The following is a 22,142-nucleotide window of genomic DNA, read 5'->3' on the forward strand; positions in this document are numbered from 1 at the left end:
TTTTTGACGGGTGATTTTGTCGCCAAAGGAGCTGAGAGCATCGTCTGGCTCCACTGCATCACAATCGTCTAGAATGGCAAAGTGTTCCAGCTTCCAGAACAGAGATAAGTCAAAGTCGGTTTGCCGCTTCAATTCTTCTTTTACGATTTTCCGTTTTTCCTTTTTGTTTTTGGAGGTATGGTTGAGCTCCTGGCTGGAAATTTCTTCCATAAGCCTCGGCTGGGCGGGCGAAAATTCTTTGGCCTCCTTGCCGGCTCCCATTACGTCCATATCTTCGGAGGGATTCGTAAAATAAAATTCTGAATCGAGACATCTGGCTGCGTACGATGATACTGTCTGATGATTGGAAAAGCTACTGCATTGTAGCATTTGCTGGATTATTGCCTTTTCTTTTTTCGATCTTTTTTCCTTCGAAGGTCCAGCTATCATGCGACCTAGTTTTGTGTTGTATGCTCTAAGGCCGCACGGACTTTGGATAGCCGGTTCGTTAGGAATGATCTTAAACATTTGGTCGACTCCGATTAAAATGCCGACTTCTTTTTCTTGGCTGTTGGTTTCAAACCTGTCGTCAGCCATTTTTTCGTCTTCCAACCACAGGTGTCTTGCGAATGCCGTGTGGGAGTAGGGTCCAGTGTCTCCGATGTAGTCCGTTTCCAGGGCTGTTATTTTGACGAGTGGGGCTCCTTTCCAGGTGCCCCGAACCGCCAATTCCACTGCGTTGATTTGCTCTACTGGATTGGGTTTTCTTTGTTTGAAGACTCTCGTCCCGATATTTTCCACGGCCACTATCTTCAAATTCAGCGATTTCGAAATAGATCTGGTGACCCAGGATCTATGACTGCCATCATCAATGAATAATATTGCCCTGGTTTCTTTACCATTGGGGCCTACCACCATCACTGTTGCCGTTTTCACCACGAGATCGCCGTAGGTGTTTGCACTGGAGACAGATGCCATGACGTTCGTTGGGGCATTGTTTCCGGTGTGTGCAAATCTTGTCACCTTTTTGTCACAGAGGGCGGTGTGGTGTGTCGCCTGGCAGTGTTTGCATAAGTAGTTGGTGGGGCAGTTTGAAGTTTCGTGATTAGGGCTGAAACATCTGACGCACCTTTTCTGCCTGGCGATTATGGCCTTTTTGTCCTTGAGGTTTACTGGACAAACCGTGGGGTAGTGTATTTCCCCACAGAAAATGCACGGTCTTGTGCATTGTCGGACGATGAAGTTGTCTTGTCGTCCTGGTGGTGTATTTGATGGCTGTGTGCTTTGTTTTGAATATCTTCTGGTTTGTGGAGCTAGTTGGGATCTAGCTCCAATCGCCAGTTGAGAGGCTGTAGCAGCTGGTGGCTGTTTCGCCGGTGTGGTTGTTGTCGTCTGCTGTGGTGTTTTTACCGTTTCTGATTTCCATCGGCTATACCTTTCAGCAGCGTCGACTTGATCCCTGATGAAATTCAGCAGGGCTGTGATGTCGGTGATGTCGTTTGCATCGGAACTCGACCATTCTTTCTGCAATTCTGCAGGAAGCAATTTCATTAATTTTGTGCCAAGGAGTCCTCCAAAGGTGTCTTTTTGTACCCCGAGAGTCTCCAAGGCGTTTATGTGCGACTGGACGGTGAGCTGAAGTCTTCGAAGAGCCGATACGTCTGTCATAGACTTAACAGGAGCCAGGTTATCAAACTTGCATAGATGGGTTTGAATGAGGGCCTTTGGTTTGGCATAGACCCTTTTTAATTCAGCAATGGCGATGTTGTAGTTTGCTGCAGTCAGTTCCAAGTTTTCCACGCACAAGTATGCTTCCCCCTTGAGATATTCTTTGAGATAGTCGAATTTTTGGACGTCCGACATTGTGGACGAGTGGATGGAGGCGTTAAAGCTCTCCCAGAATGACGTCCACTCAAGGATATCTCCTTTAAAATGTTTGATTTGCCTTTGGGGAAGGCGTGTTGATTGTGGTGCAGGTATGGCTGCTACTGGAGCAGGAGCGGCTGCTATTGGAGCAGCAGCGGCTGCGGCTGCAATTTGTGCCGTAGCTTGGTTTTGAGCTATCAGCTGCTGAATTTGTTGCGCGTAGGCCTGTTGTTGCTGAAGGACTTGTGCTGCAAAGGCTTGCTGTTGTTGTGTGAGCAAATCATGCAGTGCCTTGCTTCTGTCTTCTTCCCGTTTTCGCTCGTCTTTTCTTTGCTGGTCTTGGAACTCAGCGTCCAGTTGACGTTTGTACTCCTCGCGTTTGTTTTTGGCTAGAGCGAGTACAGCACTCATGTCATCTTCGACTTCTGCCACTGCGGAGTAATCTTGTTCGATTTGCTCCTCGGTGGCGTTAGTGGATTGTAAGTTCCATCTAACTTGGTCGCTTGCCTTGATGAATTTCTGGTAACGTTGCTTGAGGAGTTCGGTTTCCGTTGCAAGGTCGTTATCCAGTTCTGCCGTCATGGAGAGGTTTTTGTACTGCTTGATTTTGTCCATCGTCCTAGTAAGGTGGCCTTTCAGGCCTGCGCGTGTTGCCGATGCTCCTCGTGACATTTTTTTGTTGCTGGAACTAACTAAGGCAAAAAGAAAAAGGGGGGCTTGGATTTTCCTGCTCCTATCACCGAAATTTCTTCAGTTGATGTCGGGTTTTTCCGACCTTTTCCCGTTGCTTGATTCTTAGTAGTAACAGCTGGGTCCGACTTCTGGATTTCCCTAAAAGAAGTGGGCGAAAAATTGAGTTGAAAGCTTTTAGCTTTCGTGTTGCCACCAGTTGCGAGTAATGGAAGGGAGTAGCGTTTCGCTGTACTCCAAACAGTGGGCGTATTTTTTAAACTCCACTGGCTTGGGATGTTCTTCCTTCCTTTATCAGGCGACTGTGAGATGTGGCGAATAAATTTGGCTCTTAGTTAGCTTTCGGTAACTTAGAGCACTTTACCGACTTTGTTGTCAGTTATACAGGTGTCACGAGGTTTGGACAATGGCTTAGCACGATCTAAGATTATTGGACATTAAGCGGAGTGCAAAAAAAATTTGGCTCCTCCAATGGCATAAAGAATTCAAAGCAAGGTTTAGAAGTAGCGAAGAAATCATAAGTTAAAAAAAGGGATCCACCATAGCGTTATTTCTAAAGGCTAGGTGGCATTAATTTGCAATTTTTTATGAAATAAATGAAAATTTTTGAATTCTTGGAAAGAATATAATAATTAGTGGCGTACTACTTCAAGAAAAAATCACAATTTCTGACGTGTACAAAAGAAGTTGTAATTTTGAACGCTATGTGGCGTAGACGTTCGTTTCTTTGAAAGAGAGAAAAAAAAATTTTGATTTTGAGATCACCAACAAAAAAAGGAAAAATAGTTTCGAATCTGAGCGCTAGATGGCGTAAGACGTTCAGTTCTGAGGAAAATGTTTGAAAATTTAAAAAAAGGAAAAAAGTTTGCTATTTTTAGCGCCAGATGGCGTAGGCGTTCAGTAGATGAGAAAAATGTTTAAATTTTTTGAAAAGAAAAAAGGATTGCTTATTCTGAGCGCCAGATGGCGTAAGCGTTCAGTTATAAAGGAATTTTGAAAGATTTTGAAAGTTAAGAAAAGTGATTGGAATTTCGAGCGCTAGATGGCGTTTGCTGCCTCGAAATTGAAATAAATAGAGATTGGCGTTGCCTAATTTCTAAACATGTGAGAAAGTTTTTTCGTTTAGGGAGTGTAACTATTAAGTTACTCTCCAGTTTAGAAAAAAGAGAAGGAGATAGCAAAATGGATTTTTAGTTTAATGTTTATTACTGTAGAACAATCATAATTCGTGGTAAAGATCGATTAGATCGTCAGGGTCAATTTCGATAATTATGATGTCTTCTTCTTCTTCTATTGCTATTTCTTCTCCTTTTTTTCCTTTCTCTTTTTCTTCTTCCTTCTCTTCTTTCTTTTCTTCCTTCTCGTTTATGGTGATGGGTTTGATCACGGGGCGGGTCGCGGGTGCGGTTTGTCCAGGATACTTTTGGGGCGGAATTTATTTCGGGTATCAGGTGGAATATAAGGCGTTGGGTCGAGGTGTGGAAGGTTTAGAGGATGTCCGCGTCCACCTTTAATTTTCGAGCCATACTTAAATTCATTATATTCGGTACGACTTGGTGGTGGGAGGGGCTCCGGTTCTTCCTCTGGGAACAGTTGTATCAGGTCGTTATCCGGGGCTTCCGCTGTTGAAGGCCCGGGATCGCGTTCGGGGTGCCCGATTGGCGATGCTGATGCTGCCGCCCCTTCCTCTACCTTTGGTTTGTACCGGATGTCTCCGGAGTACTTTGGAGTGATGGCCTTCTTCAATTCCGAGAGTGGCATGTGCCGCACGATTATTGGGAGAAGAGACTCCAGGGGCGAGGTTGTTGTCTTCTGGGTATCTGGATTGGCTGCAGCGGTTGCTTCCACGTGGTGGTTGTAGGCTGCAACTTGGCGCCGACCTTCCGGGGTGTTGTGGAATCTTCTCGGAAGTGTGGGCCCTGTCCACGGCCTTTCCAGACCCGCCTTACGCCTCTGCGCCCTTTTGATCTTCTCTGAGTCCCTAATTTTTTAGGCTTGTTTGGAGACCCGAGGTGCTCCGCTATGGCGGAGGACAAACGAGAAGAAGGGAAATTAATGGAGGAACCTCCAACAAAACAAAGAAGAAGAAAAAAAAATTTTTTGAAAAGGAAGAGTAACGAAATTCAATCCAATATGGCCGCCACCGACCACGTGAGTGAGAGGCAAAAAAAACTCAAACTCTTTGGCTTGAAATAGAGAAGACAAAAAAAATAGCAAACGAGAAAAAAAGAAAAAAGAATTAAAGTGTTTCAAAAAAATATTTTACGGGGAGGTAACCTTCGTGGAGGTTTCTCCAAAGATTCCTAGCTTGAGCTAGGTTGAGCCCACCGTAATGGCCGCCACTGACCACGCGGTGGAAAAAAAGGGAAAAGAAAAAAAAAAATTTTTTACAAGACAATTATTTACCCGTCTACTGTCGCAGTTACTACGACGTAAGTAGCAAAAAATGAAAAAGGGAAAAATTTGCCCTGCGGCTAACACGTGGTGTTCACCGAATAAGAAAAGAAAGAAAAAAATTTTTTAGGGGTGAGTTACGTCTCCCCACAGTCTACAGACAGCGAAATTTTTAGTAAATTTAAATTACTTAACTAGTTCGAAGGACCATGTAGGTTCGAAGGACCATGTAGGATATTGTTCAGCCCGTGTCTGAACTTACCTTAGAAAAGAGAAAATGTGATGATGAAATAAAGAACACACGGGAGCACTGGCTGCTGTCTTGACGGTGTGAGGTATATTTTGTAACTGATTGCCCCTTGCCCTGTACATTTTCCGGCCGGTAGGCCGAGGGGCGGGGCTACACAAAAATAAATTGTAACATGGTGGCCTCCTAGCGAGGGCCACCCAAATCATATTCAATAAAACGTAATGGAACTCGCGTCCGTCTTCCAGCTCGTGTTGTCGGATGTTGGGAACGATATATATTCCCAATATGGGCGTTGTCGAATGGGGCCTCGTCCTTGGGTATCAATTGTGTGTTTAATAAGGTTAGTATTCCCTAGTTCGGAATCTTTTGACGCAAACAAGTCGTGGAAGTCATTTAATAATTTAGAGAGCGGTGCTTGAAATTCAGTGTCGACTTCTGAAATTACAATAGGCTCAGTTATTTCGTTAGGCTTAGCTTCTCGTTGATCTAAAGCTATTTTTCCGATGACATGATGAATAATTTCAATTACGCCTAATTTGGTGTTTCTTGGGATTTTGACTTGATTTAACGAATGGTTTTCAACTACAATATTATACGTTCCATCTCCCGATACTTTTCCGATAAATTCTTCAATATAAACTCCTGCCGGCAAATTTTCTACTGGTGTAAATATAAATGCGGTGTTAGGGGAAACATACGGAAATGAACCCTTTAGCTGGCCTACAATTACGAGCGACGTCTGACGAGATAGCGTCGTCTTTTTGACCGTCGTAACTGCCATTTCCGGTACCCTAAAAACAGAAGATGAGCCTTGCCCATCTCTAGCTAGATAAATGCTCTTCGTTTCTCCATCATGCTTAAATGCATGTTTCTGAATTGCGTCCCATCCAAGGATACAATCTTCAGAAATCCCATTTGTAATAATAAATTCTTGTTGTAAAATTGACTCTCCGTATCCAACGGGCAAAGTCACTTTTCCCAACGTATGTAACTTTTTCTCCCCTACATCATATAAATCGAAATCAAGCTGACTGCAGATCACCTGACCTCTAGGGGGCAACTTTTTAAATACTCTCTCGTGAATAATACTTTTAGACGCGCCTGTATCAAATAATGCTTGTAACGGGACCTGGAAAATTTTTAATGGAATTCTTGGAGTTGATTCATTCGTAATGGTTGTTAATTTCGCGACTTGTCGGGATTTAAAATGAGGCTCTTCATCAACTGACCCGAAGCTACAGTTGATTCCTACTGGTTTCCCTGGTTTTGCGGGGAACCTGGTATGTTAGGCCTATTGGTGCTTCTGAACTTAGGGCAATTATTAGATTTATGGCCGATGTCCCGGCAAGAATAACATATAGGCGGCTGAGCTTGTTCTAGTTGTTGACGTTGATAACTACGACAATTAGATTGAATGTGACCGCGATAGCCACAAAAATTGCAAATTATCGACGGCTGTGTAGGCCTATTGTTGGTGTCGTTAGATGATCTCGGAAACGATGGTGTAGCGTTCGTAGGCCTATTCTGTGTGTTTGAGAATTGTCGATTCCCACTATTGTTAGGGAAGCGCGGTGGAAACGGTCTACCATTACTATACTGGTTAACAGTAGGCGTTTGAAAAGAAACTTGCTTCCTGTATGCTGCGTTTGCCGGATAAGAGACGTCATTTTTATTTAGTTGAAGTTTTTTCACGGTTTGCATAAGCTCATTAAGTACGTCTTTAATTTCTTCGCTTTCTGTTTTCTTTTCCACGACAGGTTTATCCCCGTGGCGAATATTGGCAACTGCCTTATTCACAGCTTCTTTTTGGTCTATTATCATCTGCTTAATTTCTTTTAACTCGGCACTGCTGGTGTCTTGTGACCCGTCTATGGATCGAATAAATTCCTGCTTTTCGCGATCGGTTTCCAACGCTTCTAGTCTGAGGGCATACACCCGCGTTGCTGCAACCAGTTCGTTAAAATCTTTAAATTCCTTATATTTGACTTTTGTCTGCAATTTGGAGTCTAATCCCTCAATAAATTTTTGCATGAGAATAACTGCAAACGATTTTTCGGAATGACCTACGGGATACGCGCGTTTAAAAATTTCCTGTATACGTAGCGCGTAATCGACAACTTTTTCACCTGGCTTACGTTTGGCTTTGTTAAACTTTTGAAGATATAAATCAACATTTTCATCGCCATGAAAATGGTCAAGCAATGCTTCTTTAATTGACTCATAATTATGCGGATGTTCTTTTAAAATTGCCTGAATGACGAAAAAAGCTCTGTCCGTTAATTTAGCACGTAACATCTGAATCGTTTTTTCTTCTGACCATCCCGACCCATCTACTATACTTTCAAATGATTCTAACCAAGAGTCAAAACGAGTAATAGGGCTTCCGGTGAAAGAAGGAAGTAATTGTAACCGGGAGAAAGTATGCTGGTTATTTTGAAAATCGTCCAAATCTCTGACTGTTGCCGCTCTGGTGGGGGAAGTACAGTAGGCCATGTTGTTTTTTTGAACTGGCAATCGAAATCCTAAATTTCCCTGTTGCGAAGTCTGAGACTGTGCTGGAACGCTGCTCGTAGGCGATCGAGATTCGCAACAACGTCTGCTGTCCGCCTGGACCGTTGTTCCGGGGAAAGGTTGTGTCGATTTGTAGGCTGGTTGTGTGGTTGACGAATAGGGCGGTGGACGGTGTGTCGCACTGGTATCGGTGGTTGAGGGGTTCTCGACAGCGGCGGTATTTGCTGTGGTGCCCCGGATTGCTGTGATATCTGTCCCGTGATATCCGGTGATAGCAGTTGTTTCAATTGGGTTTTGGTCTGGGAGAGCGTTAGTTTGATCTCCTCTGCGAGCTGTACGTTGTTCGGTCCGCTGGCTCCTGGGAAATTGTCCAACTTCCTCAGCAGTAAGTTGATCTCGGGCGTCAGTGGTTCCAGTGGAGTCAGTAGTTGCAGCTCCCGTATGTATAGCGTAAGGTTGCGAATGTCCGCCAGAAATATTTGTTGATAGGCCAGAGATACCGTCTGCAAGTGAATGGAAAGGTCTTCCACTTCTGTCGAGAGATGGCGATATTGATCCTCTCTGTGTCTGTATGTGGTCCCACAATTCAGGGTTAATTCCAAGATAGCCCTGCCTTTCTGCAAGTCGGTTATGCTGTGAAACTGTCCCAGCAGGAAGGTCAAGAACTGTCTCGCATACGACGTGAAAATCGCTCTCAGCTCGGACGTCTGTTGTTCCGTTACTGTCGTCTTCTTCGATTGTGCACTGAGCCTCACCTCTAGGATCGACGTCAAGTACTTCAGTAGGATCGTTGGTTCCTTCCACACCGTCGATGGGTTCTGGTCGTCTTGATATAGCTTCGTCAGTCGGATGTCCTGTATCAGACGAATTATCTGGGTCTGCACCTTCGGATCGTTCGACTGGAAATCCGCTTCTCTCTCCTTCAGGCTCTTGATCGCAAGGATAAGGTACGGAAGCTGGCTCGTTTTGGGCTGGAATATCTTCTGTTGATTGTTCTTGATTTTGTTGAATAGATGTCGTAGGTTCAGGTTCAGTTGATTTTCCATTCGGAGAGTTCCTCGTGAAAAACCCTAACACAGTTTTTGCTACTGAACTAGACTTAGGCGAAACTTTTGGAGGAGACTTAGCTGGAGACATACGCGCAGCAATTCTAGCAAAAATAGTGGGAGAACGCTTCCCTGAAACGGTACCAGAGGCCAAACTACCTCTGGGTTTCCGTCTGGAAACAAGATCAAGACGAGCTACGGCTTCGTACGCACCGTTAGACCTAAGCTTACTTAACTGAGAACTAACTCTAGATGGTTGTGTACTTACAACGGAAGAAGCGGGTTCAGCATGCAACTTATCGAAATTAAGTGATCTAGCTACAGTTGGCTCACTCGGCCGGGGGACGTTAATTTGGGGCACACTGGGTTGTATGGGAGTTCGTGGAATTCTCGACCCGCCAGTAATAACATCATCATTCATTGTGGTTGAGTTCAAAAAGCGCTGCCACCATTATGTAAAGCATCCTCCCTCTCGGGTGGATGACTTTACGGATTAAGACAAATAGATTACCACGGAACTCGGAGGCGTTTACCCACAATGATGACAGTGTATTACTAGACTAGGCCATAAAATATAAGAGAGACTACACGCATAAGAATACGAGAACTAAAGGGAAACAAAGTGTAAGTGGAGACAACGTAAATTGATCTTACCGTAGTAGCGCGAGCGATACGGCGAATTCAGACACGAAATAGACACGAATGGAAATACAATTCAGATAGGCACTTACGGAAACAGGTAGTCAGAGAAACACTTGTAGAGAAAACACTAAGGCAAGTTAGACGTCGAACTAGTGTTGTTGAAGGCAACTGAACATTTAGCGAGCTGCTAGCTGTCTGATCTTTCTTAGATTTTGAGTTCACCAAGAAACCTCGCATCTCGTCAAAGTGGCGTGATGCTGTTGACGTGTCGCTATGTCGCGAGTGCAGCCAATCAGAAGGTGTTTGTTTAATGGCTTGATTGGCGTCGCGCGTGCGACCAATCAAACGGATGTTTATTTAATGGCGTGATAATGCGTCGCACGTGTGACCAATCACGGAAGTTTGTTTAGTGGCGTGATAATGCGTCGCACGTGTGAGTCAGACAGCAGGTGTTCAATTAGGTCAACGCTAAAATGTCTATGACAAATGGTTACTATGCGGATTACAATAATCGAGTAATATGCAAAAAGAAGAGTAAATGCAAGAGAGTAAAATGTAGACATAATTATATGTCAAGGGAGAGTAAACATAATATAATAAGAATGTGGGTGTCATAATTAAATGTATTTTTAGGCCTTCGTTACACTGGCTAGCTCAGTCGGTAGAGCATGAGACTCTTAATCTCAGGGTCGTGGGTTCGAGCCCCACGTTGGGCGTTCAATTCCATGTGGTCTTAATCGAAACTTGGTTTCAATCGATGCGTAAAATTCAGTTCCCATAGTGTAGTAGTTATCACGTCGGCCTAACACGCTGAAGGTCCTCAGTTCGATCCTGGGTGGGAACAAGACATCCTTTGCATACAGTTCTGATGTGGTTATTTATATTGTTAACTTAGATTCGGTTGTAAAACCATTTTATAAAAAGGATCCTATGGTAAAATTCGTGTTCTCATAGTATAGCGGTTATCACGTCGGCCTCACACGCTGAAGGTCCTCAGTTCGATCCTGGGTGAGAACAGTCGGTTTTTGAAGTTTATCAATTTCACTGCAATCTGCGTGTCTGAGTAGTAACCAAAGGGCACGCCAAGTGGGGAGTCGGGTGAATTTTCCACATGGTCCCACACAAGGTTTATAACTAGCTGATTACCACCAGAAGGCTCCCGAAAATGAAGTACACATGTTGTTTTGAGAGTAGTTTTGTTGTTTTGACGATTCAAAATTCCTTTTAATTTGTTATTTTACGCGTCCCAAGTTTACTCATCATCAATGAAAGGAGTGCAAAGTAGCATAACTAATCAAGATAACCATAATCTGTTTAACTGTAGAGTTATCATGGTTGTACACCACTGATGACTAGGCAACGATGTATACGGAAAAGATACAGATGATTCTTAACCTATCATAAGGAGTCTCTGAGGATAAAAAAGAATATGTAAAAACTCCTATGCTACGCCCCTGGGTGGGATCGAACCACCAGCCTTCCGGTTAACAGCCGAACGCGCTAGCCAATTGCGCCACAAAGGCATCTAAATTAATTGGGGGAGACGGGAACTTTGTGCTTCTTTACGACTGAGAGAAACGTAATGTGTTCATTCTCCAACCCTTTTGGTAATCCCAGAAACAACAATTGGGCGCCATTTATCTAGTTTATGCTGCTACTGTCAGTGACAGGATACAAATGTTTAGTAAATAAAACCGGAAACAGACGGCTTCTTCCAGACGTCAGATGGCGCTGATGTTTTTAAATATTTTTTCCCTTCGGTACCACCATGAAGTTTACCAGGAGTAGAAATGGAAGTACTCTTCTCACGGAAGAAATTGAGCTACACTCATTCTGCTCCAGAGATGGCGTCGCGGCTGGTAAGTTCCAAACTAACAAATATTTTAGGTTTTATCGAATCAAATAATTTACATTTTATTCGTATCACTGAGACGAATCCAATGCTCATTTGGGAAATATTCGTTAACAATTCATCGTTGGAGAAATTTAGGGTAAAAGTTTGTATCACGTGATCTACCATATGGACACGTGTGATAAAGAGGAAGGTTTAGTTCGGAAACGTTTACTTTCCTTACCTTAACCCTTGAATCTTTGCTTTCTTTCTCTCATTCCCTCTCTTCAGAAATTCCAATTAACCAGCCGCAAACGCCATCTCTGGAGCTTAACACGCGTAGCTCAACTGATTCTGCAGCCGTTACTACTCCCGATATATATCATGGTCTAACCCACCTCCTTTCCATATGTGGAGGCAGCTGTTTCATGTCTTGCTGGAAATCAAACGTATGAATCACACACACAAAAAAATTATTTAAGTTGTTATTTTTCTTTAGGACTCCACCGTTCCTTTGACAGAAGAAATACTCAATGAATGGTTGGGATCGTTTCTGTTTGCGTTAACCATCAACATGTGCCTGGCTAGCTCAGTCGGTAGAGCATGAGACTCTTAATCTCAGGGTCGTGGGTTCGAGCCCCACGTTGGGCGTTCAATTCCATGTGGTCTTAATCGAAACTTGGTTTCAATCGATGCGTAAAATTCAGTTCCCATAGTGTAGTGGTTATCACGTCGGCCTAACACGCTGAAGGTCCTCAGTTCGATCCTGGGTGGGAACAAGACATCCTTTGCATACAGTTCTGATGTGGTTATTTATATTGTTAACTTAGATTCGGTTGTAAAACCATTTTATAAAAAGGATCCTATGGTAAAATTCGTGTTCTCATAGTGTAGCGGTTATCACGTCGGCCTCACACGCTGAAGGTCCTCAGTTCGATCCTGGGTGAGAACAGTCGGTTTTTGAAGTTTATCAATTTCACTGCAATCTGCGTGTCTGAGTAGTAACCAAAGGGCACGCCAAGTGGGGAGTCGGGTGAATTTTCCACATGGTCCCACACAAGGTTTATAACTAGCTGATTACCACCAGAAGGCTCCCGAAAATGAAGTACACATGTTGTTTTGAGAGTAGTTTTGTTGTTTTGACGATTCAAAATTCCTTTTATTTGTTATTTTACGCGTCCCAAGTTTACTCATCATCAATGAAAGGAGTGCAAAGTAGCATAACTAATCAAGATAACCATAATCTGTTTAACTGTAGAGTTATCATGGTTGTACACCACTGATGACTAGGCAACGATGTATACGGAAAAGATACAGATGATTCTTAACCTATCATAAGGAGTCTCTGAGGATAAAAAAGAATATGTAAAAACTCCTATGCTACGCCCCTGGGTGGGATCGAACCACCAGCCTTCCGGTTAACAGCCGAACGCGCTAGCCAATTGCGCCACAAAGGCATCTAAATTAATTGGGGGAGACGGGAACTTTGTGCTTCTTTACGACTGAGAGAAACGTAATGTGTTCATTCTCCAACCCTTTTGGTAATCCCAGAAACAACAATTGGGCGCCATTTATCTAGTTTATGCTGCTACTGTCAGTGACAGGATACAAATGTTTAGTAAATAAAACCGGAAACAGACGGCTTCTTCCAGACGTCAGATGGCGCTGATGTTTTTAAATATTTTTTCCCTTCGGTACCACCATGAAGTTTACCAGGAGTAGAAATGGAAGTACTCTTCTCACGGAAGAAATTGAGCTACACTCATTCTGCTCCAGAGATGGCGTCGCGGCTGGTAAGTTCCAAACTAACAAATATTTTAGGTTTTATCGAATCAAATAATTTACATTTTATTCGTATCACTGAGACGAATCCAATGCTCATTTGGGAAATATTCGTTAACAATTCATCGTTGGAGAAATTTAGGGTAAAAGTTTGTATCACGTGATCTACCATATGGACACGTGTGATAAAGAGGAAGGTTTAGTTCGGAAACGTTTACTTTCCTTACCTTAACCCTTGAATCTTTGCTTTCTTTCTCTCATTCCCTCTCTTCAGAAATTCCAATTAACCAGCCGCAAACGCCATCTCTGGAGCTTAACACGCGTAGCTCAACTGATTCTGCAGCCGTTACTACTCCCGATATATATCATGGTCTAACCCACCTCCTTTCCATATGTGGAGGCAGCTGTTTCATGTCTTGCTGGAAATCAAACGTATGAATCACACACACACAAAAAAATTATTTAAGTTGTTATTTTTCTTTAGGACTCCACCGTTCCTTTGACAGAAGAAATACTCAATGAATGGTTGGGATCGTTTCTGTTTGCGTTAACCATCAACATGTGCCTGGCTAGCTCAGTCGGTAGAGCATGAGACTCTTAATCTCAGGGTCGTGGGTTCGAGCCCCACGTTGGGCGTTCAATTCCATGTGGTCTTAATCGAAACTTGGTTTCAATCGATGCGTAAAATTCAGTTCCCATAGTGTAGTGGTTATCACGTCGGCCTAACACGCTGAAGGTCCTCAGTTCGATCCTGGGTGGGAACAAGACATCCTTTGCATACAGTTCTGATGTGGTTATTTATATTGTTAACTTAGATTCGGTTGTAAAACCATTTTATAAAAAGGATCCTATGGTAAAATTCGTGTTCTCATAGTGTAGCGGTTATCACGTCGGCCTCACACGCTGAAGGTCCTCAGTTCGATCCTGGGTGAGAACAGTCGGTTTTTGAAGTTTATCAATTTCACTGCAATCTGCGTGTCTGAGTAGTAACCAAAGGGCACGCCAAGTGGGGAGTCGGGTGAATTTTCCACATGGTCCCACACAAGGTTTATAACTAGCTGATTACCACCAGAAGGCTCCCGAAAATGAAGTACACATGTTGTTTTGAGAGTAGTTTTGTTGTTTTGACGATTCAAAATTCCTTTTATTTGTTATTTTACGCGTCCCAAGTTTACTCATCATCAATGAAAGGAGTGCAAAGTAGCATAACTAATCAAGATAACCATAATCTGTTTAACTGTAGAGTTATCATGGTTGTACACCACTGATGACTAGGCAACGATGTATACGGAAAAGATACAGATGATTCTTAACCTATCATAAGGAGTCTCTGAGGATAAAAAAGAATATGTAAAAACTCCTATGCTACGCCCCTGGGTGGGATCGAACCACCAGCCTTCCGGTTAACAGCCGAACGCGCTAGCCAATTGCGCCACAAAGGCATCTAAATTAATTGGGGGAGACGGGAACTTTGTGCTTCTTTACGACTGAGAGAAACGTAATGTGTTCATTCTCCAACCCTTTTGGTAATCCCAGAAACAACAATTGGGCGCCATTTATCTAGTTTATGCTGCTACTGTCAGTGACAGGATACAAATGTTTAGTAAATAAAACCGGAAACAGACGGCTTCTTCCAGACGTCAGATGGCGCTGATGTTTTTAAATATTTTTTCCCTTCGGTACCACCATGAAGTTTACCAGGAGTAGAAATGGAAGTACTCTTCTCACGGAAGAAATTGAGCTACACTCATTCTGCTCCAGAGATGGCGTCGCGGCTGGTAAGTTCCAAACTAACAAATATTTTAGGTTTTATCGAATCAAATAATTTACATTTTATTCGTATCACTGAGACGAATCCAATGCTCATTTGGGAAATATTCGTTAACAATTCATCGTTGGAGAAATTTAGGGTAAAAGTTTGTATCACGTGATCTACCATATGGACACGTGTGATAAAGAGGAAGGTTTAGTTCGGAAACGTTTACTTTCCTTACCTTAACCCTTGAATCTTTGCTTTCTTTCTCTCATTCCCTCTCTTCAGAAATTCCAATTAACCAGCCGCAAACGCCATCTCTGGAGCTTAACACGCGTAGCTCAACTGATTCTGCAGCCGTTACTACTCCCGATATATATCATGGTCTAACCCACCTCCTTTCCATATGTGGAGGCAGCTGTTTCATGTCTTGCTGGAAATCAAACGTATGAATCACACACACAAAAAAATTATTTAAGTTGTTATTTTTCTTTAGGACTCCACCGTTCCTTTGACAGAAGAAATACTCAATGAATGGTTGGGATCGTTTCTGTTTGCGTTAACCATCAACATGTGCCTGGCTAGCTCAGTCGGTAGAGCATGAGACTCTTAATCTCAGGGTCGTGGGTTCGAGCCCCACGTTGGGCGTTCAATTCCATGTGGTCTTAATCGAAACTTGGTTTCAATCGATGCGTAAAATTCAGTTCCCATAGTGTAGTGGTTATCACGTCGGCCTAACACGCTGAAGGTCCTCAGTTCGATCCTGGGTGGGAACAAGACATCCTTTGCATACAGTTCTGATGTGGTTATTTATATTGTTAACTTAGATTCGGTTGTAAAACCATTTTATAAAAAGGATCCTATGGTAAAATTCGTGTTCTCATAGTGTAGCGGTTATCACGTCGGCCTCACACGCTGAAGGTCCTCAGTTCGATCCTGGGTGAGAACAGTCGGTTTTTGAAGTTTATCAATTTCACTGCAATCTGCGTGTCTGAGTAGTAACCAAAGGGCACGCCAAGTGGGGAGTCGGGTGAATTTTCCACATGGTCCCACACAAGGTTTATAACTAGCTGATTACCACCAGAAGGCTCCCGAAAATGAAGTACACATGTTGTTTTGAGAGTAGTTTTGTTGTTTTGACGATTCAAAATTCCTTTTATTTGTTATTTTACGCGTCCCAAGTTTACTCATCATCAATGAAAGGAGTGCAAAGTAGCATAACTAATCAAGATAACCATAATCTGTTTAACTGTAGAGTTATCATGGTTGTACACCACTGATGACTAGGCAACGATGTATACGGAAAAGATACAGATGATTCTTAACCTATCATAAGGAGTCTCTGAGGATAAAAAAGAATATGTAAAAACTCCTATGCTACGCCCCTGGGTGGGATCGAACCACCAGCCTTCCGGTTAACAGCCGAACGCGCTAGCCAATTGCGCCACAAAGGCATCTAAATTAATTGGGGGAGACGGGAACTTTGTGCTTCTTTACGACTGAGAGAAACGTAATGTGTTCATTCTCCAACCCTTTTGGTAATCCCAGAAACAACAATTGGGCGCCATTTATCTAGTTTATGCTGCTACTGTCAGTGACAGGATACAAATGTTTAGTAAATAAAACCGGAAACAGACGGCTTCTTCCAGACGTCAGATGGCGCTGATGTTTTTAAATATTTTTTCCCTTCGGTACCACCATGAAGTTTACCAGGAGTAGAAATGGAAGTACTCTTCTCACGGAAGAAATTGAGCTACACTCATTCTGCTCCAGAGATGGCGTCGCGGCTGGTAAGTTCCAAACTAACAAATATTTTAGGTTTTATCGAATCAAATAATTTACATTTTATTCGTATCACTGAGACGAATCCAATGCTCATTTGGGAAATATTCGTTAACAATTCATCGTTGGAGAAATTTAGGGTAAAAGTTTGTATCACGTGATCTACCATATGGACACGTGTGATAAAGAGGAAGGTTTAGTTCGGAAACGTTTACTTTCCTTACCTTAACCCTTGAATCTTTGCTTTCTTTCTCTCATTCCCTCTCTTCAGAAATTCCAATTAACCAGCCGCAAACGCCATCTCTGGAGCTTAACACGCGTAGCTCAACTGATTCTGCAGCCGTTACTACTCCCGATATATATCATGGTCTAACCCACCTCCTTTCCATATGTGGAGGCAGCTGTTTCATGTCTTGCTGGAAATCAAACGTATGAATCACACACACACAAAAAAATTATTTAAGTTGTTATTTTTCTTTAGGACTCCACCGTTCCTTTGACAGAAGAAATACTCAATGAATGGTTGGGATCGTTTCTGTTTGCGTTAACCATCAACATGTGCCTGGCTAGCTCAGTCGGTAGAGCATGAGACTCTTAATCTCAGGGTCGTGGGTTCGAGCCCCACGTTGGGCGTTCAATTCCATGTGGTCTTAATCGAAACTTGGTTTCAATCGATGCGTAAAATTCAGTTCCCATAGTGTAGTGGTTATCACGTCGGCCTAACACGCTGAAGGTCCTCAGTTCGATCCTGGGTGGGAACAAGACATCCTTTGCATACAGTTCTGATGTGGTTATTTATATTGTTAACTTAGATTCGGTTGTAAAACCATTTTATAAAAAGGATCCTATGGTAAAATTCGTGTTCTCATAGTGTAGCGGTTATCACGTCGGCCTCACACGCTGAAGGTCCTCAGTTCGATCCTGGGTGAGAACAGTCGGTTTTTGAAGTTTATCAATTTCACTGCAATCTGCGTGTCTGAGTAGTAACCAAAGGGCACGCCAAGTGGGGAGTCGGGTGAATTTTCCACATGGTCCCACACAAGGTTTATAACTAGCTGATTACCACCAGAAGGCTCCCGAAAATGAAGTACACATGTTGTTTTGAGAGTAGTTTTGTTGTTTTGACGATTCAAAATTCCTTTTATTTGTTATTTTACGCGTCCCAAGTTTACTCATCATCAATGAAAGGAGTGCAAAGTAGCATAACTAATCAAGATAACCATAATCTGTTTAACTGTAGAGTTATCATGGTTGTACACCACTGATGACTAGGCAACGATGTATACGGAAAAGATACAGATGATTCTTAACCTATCATAAGGAGTCTCTGAGGATAAAAAAGAATATGTAAAAACTCCTATGCTACGCCCCTGGGTGGGATCGAACCACCAGCCTTCCGGTTAACAGCCGAACGCGCTAGCCAATTGCGCCACAAAGGCATCTAAATTAATTGGGGGAGACGGGAACTTTGTGCTTCTTTACGACTGAGAGAAACGTAATGTGTTCATTCTCCAACCCTTTTGGTAATCCCAGAAACAACAATTGGGCGCCATTTATCTAGTTTATGCTGCTACTGTCAGTGACAGGATACAAATGTTTAGTAAATAAAACCGGAAACAGACGGCTTCTTCCAGACGTCAGATGGCGCTGATGTTTTTAAATATTTTTTCCCTTCGGTACCACCATGAAGTTTACCAGGAGTAGAAATGGAAGTACTCTTCTCACGGAAGAAATTGAGCTACACTCATTCTGCTCCAGAGATGGCGTCGCGGCTGGTAAGTTCCAAACTAACAAATATTTTAGGTTTTATCGAATCAAATAATTTACATTTTATTCGTATCACTGAGACGAATCCAATGCTCATTTGGGAAATATTCGTTAACAATTCATCGTTGGAGAAATTTAGGGTAAAAGTTTGTATCACGTGATCTACCATATGGACACGTGTGATAAAGAGGAAGGTTTAGTTCGGAAACGTTTACTTTCCTTACCTTAACCCTTGAATCTTTGCTTTCTTTCTCTCATTCCCTCTCTTCAGAAATTCCAATTAACCAGCCGCAAACGCCATCTCTGGAGCTTAACACGCGTAGCTCAACTGATTCTGCAGCCGTTACTACTCCCGATATATATCATGGTCTAACCCACCTCCTTTCCATATGTGGAGGCAGCTGTTTCATGTCTTGCTGGAAATCAAACGTATGAATCACACACACACAAAAAAATTATTTAAGTTGTTATTTTTCTTTAGGACTCCACCGTTCCTTTGACAGAAGAAATACTCAATGAATGGTTGGGATCGTTTCTGTTTGCGTTAACCATCAACATGTGCCTGGCTAGCTCAGTCGGTAGAGCATGAGACTCTTAATCTCAGGGTCGTGGGTTCGAGCCCCACGTTGGGCGTTCAATTCCATGTGGTCTTAATCGAAACTTGGTTTCAATCGATGCGTAAAATTCAGTTCCCATAGTGTAGTGGTTATCACGTCGGCCTAACACGCTGAAGGTCCTCAGTTCGATCCTGGGTGGGAACAAGACATCCTTTGCATACAGTTCTGATGTGGTTATTTATATTGTTAACTTAGATTCGGTTGTAAAACCATTTTATAAAAAGGATCCTATGGTAAAATTCGTGTTCTCATAGTGTAGCGGTTATCACGTCGGCCTCACACGCTGAAGGTCCTCAGTTCGATCCTGGGTGAGAACAGTCGGTTTTTGAAGTTTATCAATTTCACTGCAATCTGCGTGTCTGAGTAGTAACCAAAGGGCACGCCAAGTGGGGAGTCGGGTGAATTTTCCACATGGTCCCACACAAGGTTTATAACTAGCTGATTACCACCAGAAGGCTCCCGAAAATGAAGTACACATGTTGTTTTGAGAGTAGTTTTGTTGTTTTGACGATTCAAAATTCCTTTTATTTGTTATTTTACGCGTCCCAAGTTTACTCATCATCAATGAAAGGAGTGCAAAGTAGCATAACTAATCAAGATAACCATAATCTGTTTAACTGTAGAGTTATCATGGTTGTACACCACTGATGACTAGGCAACGATGTATACGGAAAAGATACAGATGATTCTTAACCTATCATAAGGAGTCTCTGAGGATAAAAAAGAATATGTAAAAACTCCTATGCTACGCCCCTGGGTGGGATCGAACCACCAGCCTTCCGGTTAACAGCCGAACGCGCTAGCCAATTGCGCCACAAAGGCATCTAAATTAATTGGGGGAGACGGGAACTTTGTGCTTCTTTACGACTGAGAGAAACGTAATGTGTTCATTCTCCAACCCTTTTGGTAATCCCAGAAACAACAATTGGGCGCCATTTATCTAGTTTATGCTGCTACTGTCAGTGACAGGATACAAATGTTTAGTAAATAAAACCGGAAACAGACGGCTTCTTCCAGACGTCAGATGGCGCTGATGTTTTTAAATATTTTTTCCCTTCGGTACCACCATGAAGTTTACCAGGAGTAGAAATGGAAGTACTCTTCTCACGGAAGAAATTGAGCTACACTCATTCTGCTCCAGAGATGGCGTCGCGGCTGGTAAGTTCCAAACTAACAAATATTTTAGGTTTTATCGAATCAAATAATTTACATTTTATTCGTATCACTGAGACGAATCCAATGCTCATTTGGGAAATATTCGTTAACAATTCATCGTTGGAGAAATTTAGGGTAAAAGTTTGTATCACGTGATCTACCATATGGACACGTGTGATAAAGAGGAAGGTTTAGTTCGGAAACGTTTACTTTCCTTACCTTAACCCTTGAATCTTTGCTTTCTTTCTCTCATTCCCTCTCTTCAGAAATTCCAATTAACCAGCCGCAAACGCCATCTCTGGAGCTTAACACGCGTAGCTCAACTGATTCTGCAGCCGTTACTACTCCCGATATATATCATGGTCTAACCCACCTCCTTTCCATATGTGGAGGCAGCTGTTTCATGTCTTGCTGGAAATCAAACGTATGAATCACACACACAAAAAAAATTATTTAAGTTGTTATTTTTCTTTAGGACTCCACCGTTCCTTTGACAGAAGAAATACTCAATGAATGGTTGGGATCGTTTCTGTTTGCGTTAACCATCAACATGTGCCTGGCTAGCTCAGTCGGTAGAGCATGAGACTCTTAATCTCAGGGTCGTGGGTTCGAGCCCCACGTTGGGCGTTCAATTCCATGTGGTCTTAATCGAAACTTGGTTTCAATCGATGCGTAAAATTCAGTTCCCATAGTGTAGTGGTTATCACGTCGGCCTAACACGCTGAAGGTCCTCAGTTCGATCCTGGGTGGGAACAAGACATCCTTTGCATACAGTTCTGATGTGGTTATTTATATTGTTAACTTAGATTCGGTTGTAAAACCATTTTATAAAAAGGATCCTATGGTAAAATTCGTGTTCTCATAGTGTAGCGGTTATCACGTCGGCCTCACACGCTGAAGGTCCTCAGTTCGATCCTGGGTGAGAACAGTCGGTTTTTGAAGTTTATCAATTTCACTGCAATCTGCGTGTCTGAGTAGTAACCAAAGGGCACGCCAAGTGGGGAGTCGGGTGAATTTTCCACATGGTCCCACACAAGGTTTATAACTAGCTGATTACCACCAGAAGGCTCCCGAAAATGAAGTACACATGTTGTTTTGAGAGTAGTTTTGTTGTTTTGACGATTCAAAATTCCTTTAATTTGTTATTTTACGCGTCCCAAGTTTACTCATCATCAATGAAAGGAGTGCAAAGTAGCATAACTAATCAAGATAACCATAATCTGTTTAACTGTAGAGTTATCATGGTTGTACACCACTGATGACTAGGCAACGATGTATACGGAAAAGATACAGATGATTCTTAACCTATCATAAGGAGTCTCTGAGGATAAAAAAGAATATGTAAAAACTCCTATGCTACGCCCCTGGGTGGGATCGAACCACCAGCCTTCCGGTTAACAGCCGAACGCGCTAGCCAATTGCGCCACAAAGGCATCTAAATTAATTGGGGGAGACGGGAACTTTGTGCTTCTTTACGACTGAGAGAAACGTAATGTGTTCATTCTCCAACCCTTTTGGTAATCCCAGAAACAACAATTGGGCGCCATTTATCTAGTTTATGCTGCTACTGTCAGTGACAGGATACAAATGTTTAGTAAATAAAACCGGAAACAGACGGCTTCTTCCAGACGTCAGATGGCGCTGATGTTTTTAAATATTTTTTCCCTTCGGTACCACCATGAAGTTTACCAGGAGTAGAAATGGAAGTACTCTTCTCACGGAAGAAATTGAGCTACACTCATTCTGCTCCAGAGATGGCGTCGCGGCTGGTAAGTTCCAAACTAACAAATATTTTAGGTTTTATCGAATCAAATAATTTACATTTTATTCGTATCACTGAGACGAATCCAATGCTCATTTGGGAAATATTCGTTAACAATTCATCGTTGGAGAAATTTAGGGTAAAAGTTTGTATCACGTGATCTACCATATGGACACGTGTGATAAAGAGGAAGGTTTAGTTCGGAAACGTTTACTTTCCTTACCTTAACCCTTGAATCTTTGCTTTCTTTCTCTCATTCCCTCTCTTCAGAAATTCCAATTAACCAGCCGCAAACGCCATCTCTGGAGCTTAACA

At 42.6% G+C, this 22,142-nt stretch overlaps 25 non-coding genes across 25 annotated transcripts; 18 read left to right on the top strand and 7 right to left on the bottom strand.

Annotated features, from left to right (window-relative positions):
• Positions 1 to 10,827: 10,827 nt before the first annotated feature.
• On the bottom strand, positions 10,828 to 10,901 carry Trnan-guu. Its single transcript has one exon. It is a non-coding gene; the product is annotated as a tRNA-Asn (tRNA).
• Positions 10,902 to 11,787: 886 nt separating this feature from the next.
• Trnak-cuu lies at positions 11,788 to 11,860 on the top strand. Its single transcript has one exon. It is a non-coding gene; the product is annotated as a tRNA-Lys (tRNA).
• Positions 11,861 to 11,915: 55 nt separating this feature from the next.
• Positions 11,916 to 11,988, top strand: Trnav-aac. The gene has a single exon. It is a non-coding gene; the product is annotated as a tRNA-Val (tRNA).
• Positions 11,989 to 12,088: 100 nt separating this feature from the next.
• Trnav-cac lies at positions 12,089 to 12,161 on the top strand. Its single transcript has one exon. It is a non-coding gene; the product is annotated as a tRNA-Val (tRNA).
• A 431-nt stretch (positions 12,162 to 12,592) lies between these two features.
• Trnan-guu lies at positions 12,593 to 12,666 on the bottom strand. The gene has a single exon. It is a non-coding gene; the product is annotated as a tRNA-Asn (tRNA).
• Positions 12,667 to 13,554: 888 nt separating this feature from the next.
• On the top strand, positions 13,555 to 13,627 carry Trnak-cuu. The gene has a single exon. It is a non-coding gene; the product is annotated as a tRNA-Lys (tRNA).
• Positions 13,628 to 13,682: 55 nt separating this feature from the next.
• On the top strand, positions 13,683 to 13,755 carry Trnav-aac. The gene has a single exon. It is a non-coding gene; the product is annotated as a tRNA-Val (tRNA).
• Positions 13,756 to 13,855: 100 nt separating this feature from the next.
• Trnav-cac lies at positions 13,856 to 13,928 on the top strand. Its single transcript has one exon. It is a non-coding gene; the product is annotated as a tRNA-Val (tRNA).
• A 431-nt stretch (positions 13,929 to 14,359) lies between these two features.
• Trnan-guu lies at positions 14,360 to 14,433 on the bottom strand. The gene has a single exon. It is a non-coding gene; the product is annotated as a tRNA-Asn (tRNA).
• An 886-nt stretch (positions 14,434 to 15,319) lies between these two features.
• On the top strand, positions 15,320 to 15,392 carry Trnak-cuu. The gene has a single exon. It is a non-coding gene; the product is annotated as a tRNA-Lys (tRNA).
• A 55-nt stretch (positions 15,393 to 15,447) lies between these two features.
• Trnav-aac lies at positions 15,448 to 15,520 on the top strand. Its single transcript has one exon. It is a non-coding gene; the product is annotated as a tRNA-Val (tRNA).
• A 100-nt stretch (positions 15,521 to 15,620) lies between these two features.
• On the top strand, positions 15,621 to 15,693 carry Trnav-cac. Its single transcript has one exon. It is a non-coding gene; the product is annotated as a tRNA-Val (tRNA).
• A 431-nt stretch (positions 15,694 to 16,124) lies between these two features.
• On the bottom strand, positions 16,125 to 16,198 carry Trnan-guu. Its single transcript has one exon. It is a non-coding gene; the product is annotated as a tRNA-Asn (tRNA).
• Positions 16,199 to 17,086: 888 nt separating this feature from the next.
• Trnak-cuu lies at positions 17,087 to 17,159 on the top strand. Its single transcript has one exon. It is a non-coding gene; the product is annotated as a tRNA-Lys (tRNA).
• A 55-nt stretch (positions 17,160 to 17,214) lies between these two features.
• On the top strand, positions 17,215 to 17,287 carry Trnav-aac. The gene has a single exon. It is a non-coding gene; the product is annotated as a tRNA-Val (tRNA).
• Positions 17,288 to 17,387: 100 nt separating this feature from the next.
• On the top strand, positions 17,388 to 17,460 carry Trnav-cac. Its single transcript has one exon. It is a non-coding gene; the product is annotated as a tRNA-Val (tRNA).
• A 431-nt stretch (positions 17,461 to 17,891) lies between these two features.
• Positions 17,892 to 17,965, bottom strand: Trnan-guu. Its single transcript has one exon. It is a non-coding gene; the product is annotated as a tRNA-Asn (tRNA).
• An 888-nt stretch (positions 17,966 to 18,853) lies between these two features.
• Positions 18,854 to 18,926, top strand: Trnak-cuu. Its single transcript has one exon. It is a non-coding gene; the product is annotated as a tRNA-Lys (tRNA).
• A 55-nt stretch (positions 18,927 to 18,981) lies between these two features.
• Trnav-aac lies at positions 18,982 to 19,054 on the top strand. Its single transcript has one exon. It is a non-coding gene; the product is annotated as a tRNA-Val (tRNA).
• A 100-nt stretch (positions 19,055 to 19,154) lies between these two features.
• On the top strand, positions 19,155 to 19,227 carry Trnav-cac. Its single transcript has one exon. It is a non-coding gene; the product is annotated as a tRNA-Val (tRNA).
• Positions 19,228 to 19,658: 431 nt separating this feature from the next.
• Trnan-guu lies at positions 19,659 to 19,732 on the bottom strand. The gene has a single exon. It is a non-coding gene; the product is annotated as a tRNA-Asn (tRNA).
• An 887-nt stretch (positions 19,733 to 20,619) lies between these two features.
• Trnak-cuu lies at positions 20,620 to 20,692 on the top strand. The gene has a single exon. It is a non-coding gene; the product is annotated as a tRNA-Lys (tRNA).
• A 55-nt stretch (positions 20,693 to 20,747) lies between these two features.
• Trnav-aac lies at positions 20,748 to 20,820 on the top strand. The gene has a single exon. It is a non-coding gene; the product is annotated as a tRNA-Val (tRNA).
• Positions 20,821 to 20,920: 100 nt separating this feature from the next.
• Positions 20,921 to 20,993, top strand: Trnav-cac. The gene has a single exon. It is a non-coding gene; the product is annotated as a tRNA-Val (tRNA).
• A 431-nt stretch (positions 20,994 to 21,424) lies between these two features.
• On the bottom strand, positions 21,425 to 21,498 carry Trnan-guu. Its single transcript has one exon. It is a non-coding gene; the product is annotated as a tRNA-Asn (tRNA).
• Positions 21,499 to 22,142: the final 644 nt, after the last annotated feature.

The sequence above is a fragment of the Daphnia magna genome, linkage group LG9 (genome assembly GCF_020631705.1).
Source record: "Daphnia magna isolate NIES linkage group LG9, ASM2063170v1.1, whole genome shotgun sequence".
NCBI lineage: Eukaryota > Metazoa > Arthropoda > Branchiopoda > Diplostraca > Daphniidae > Daphnia > Daphnia magna.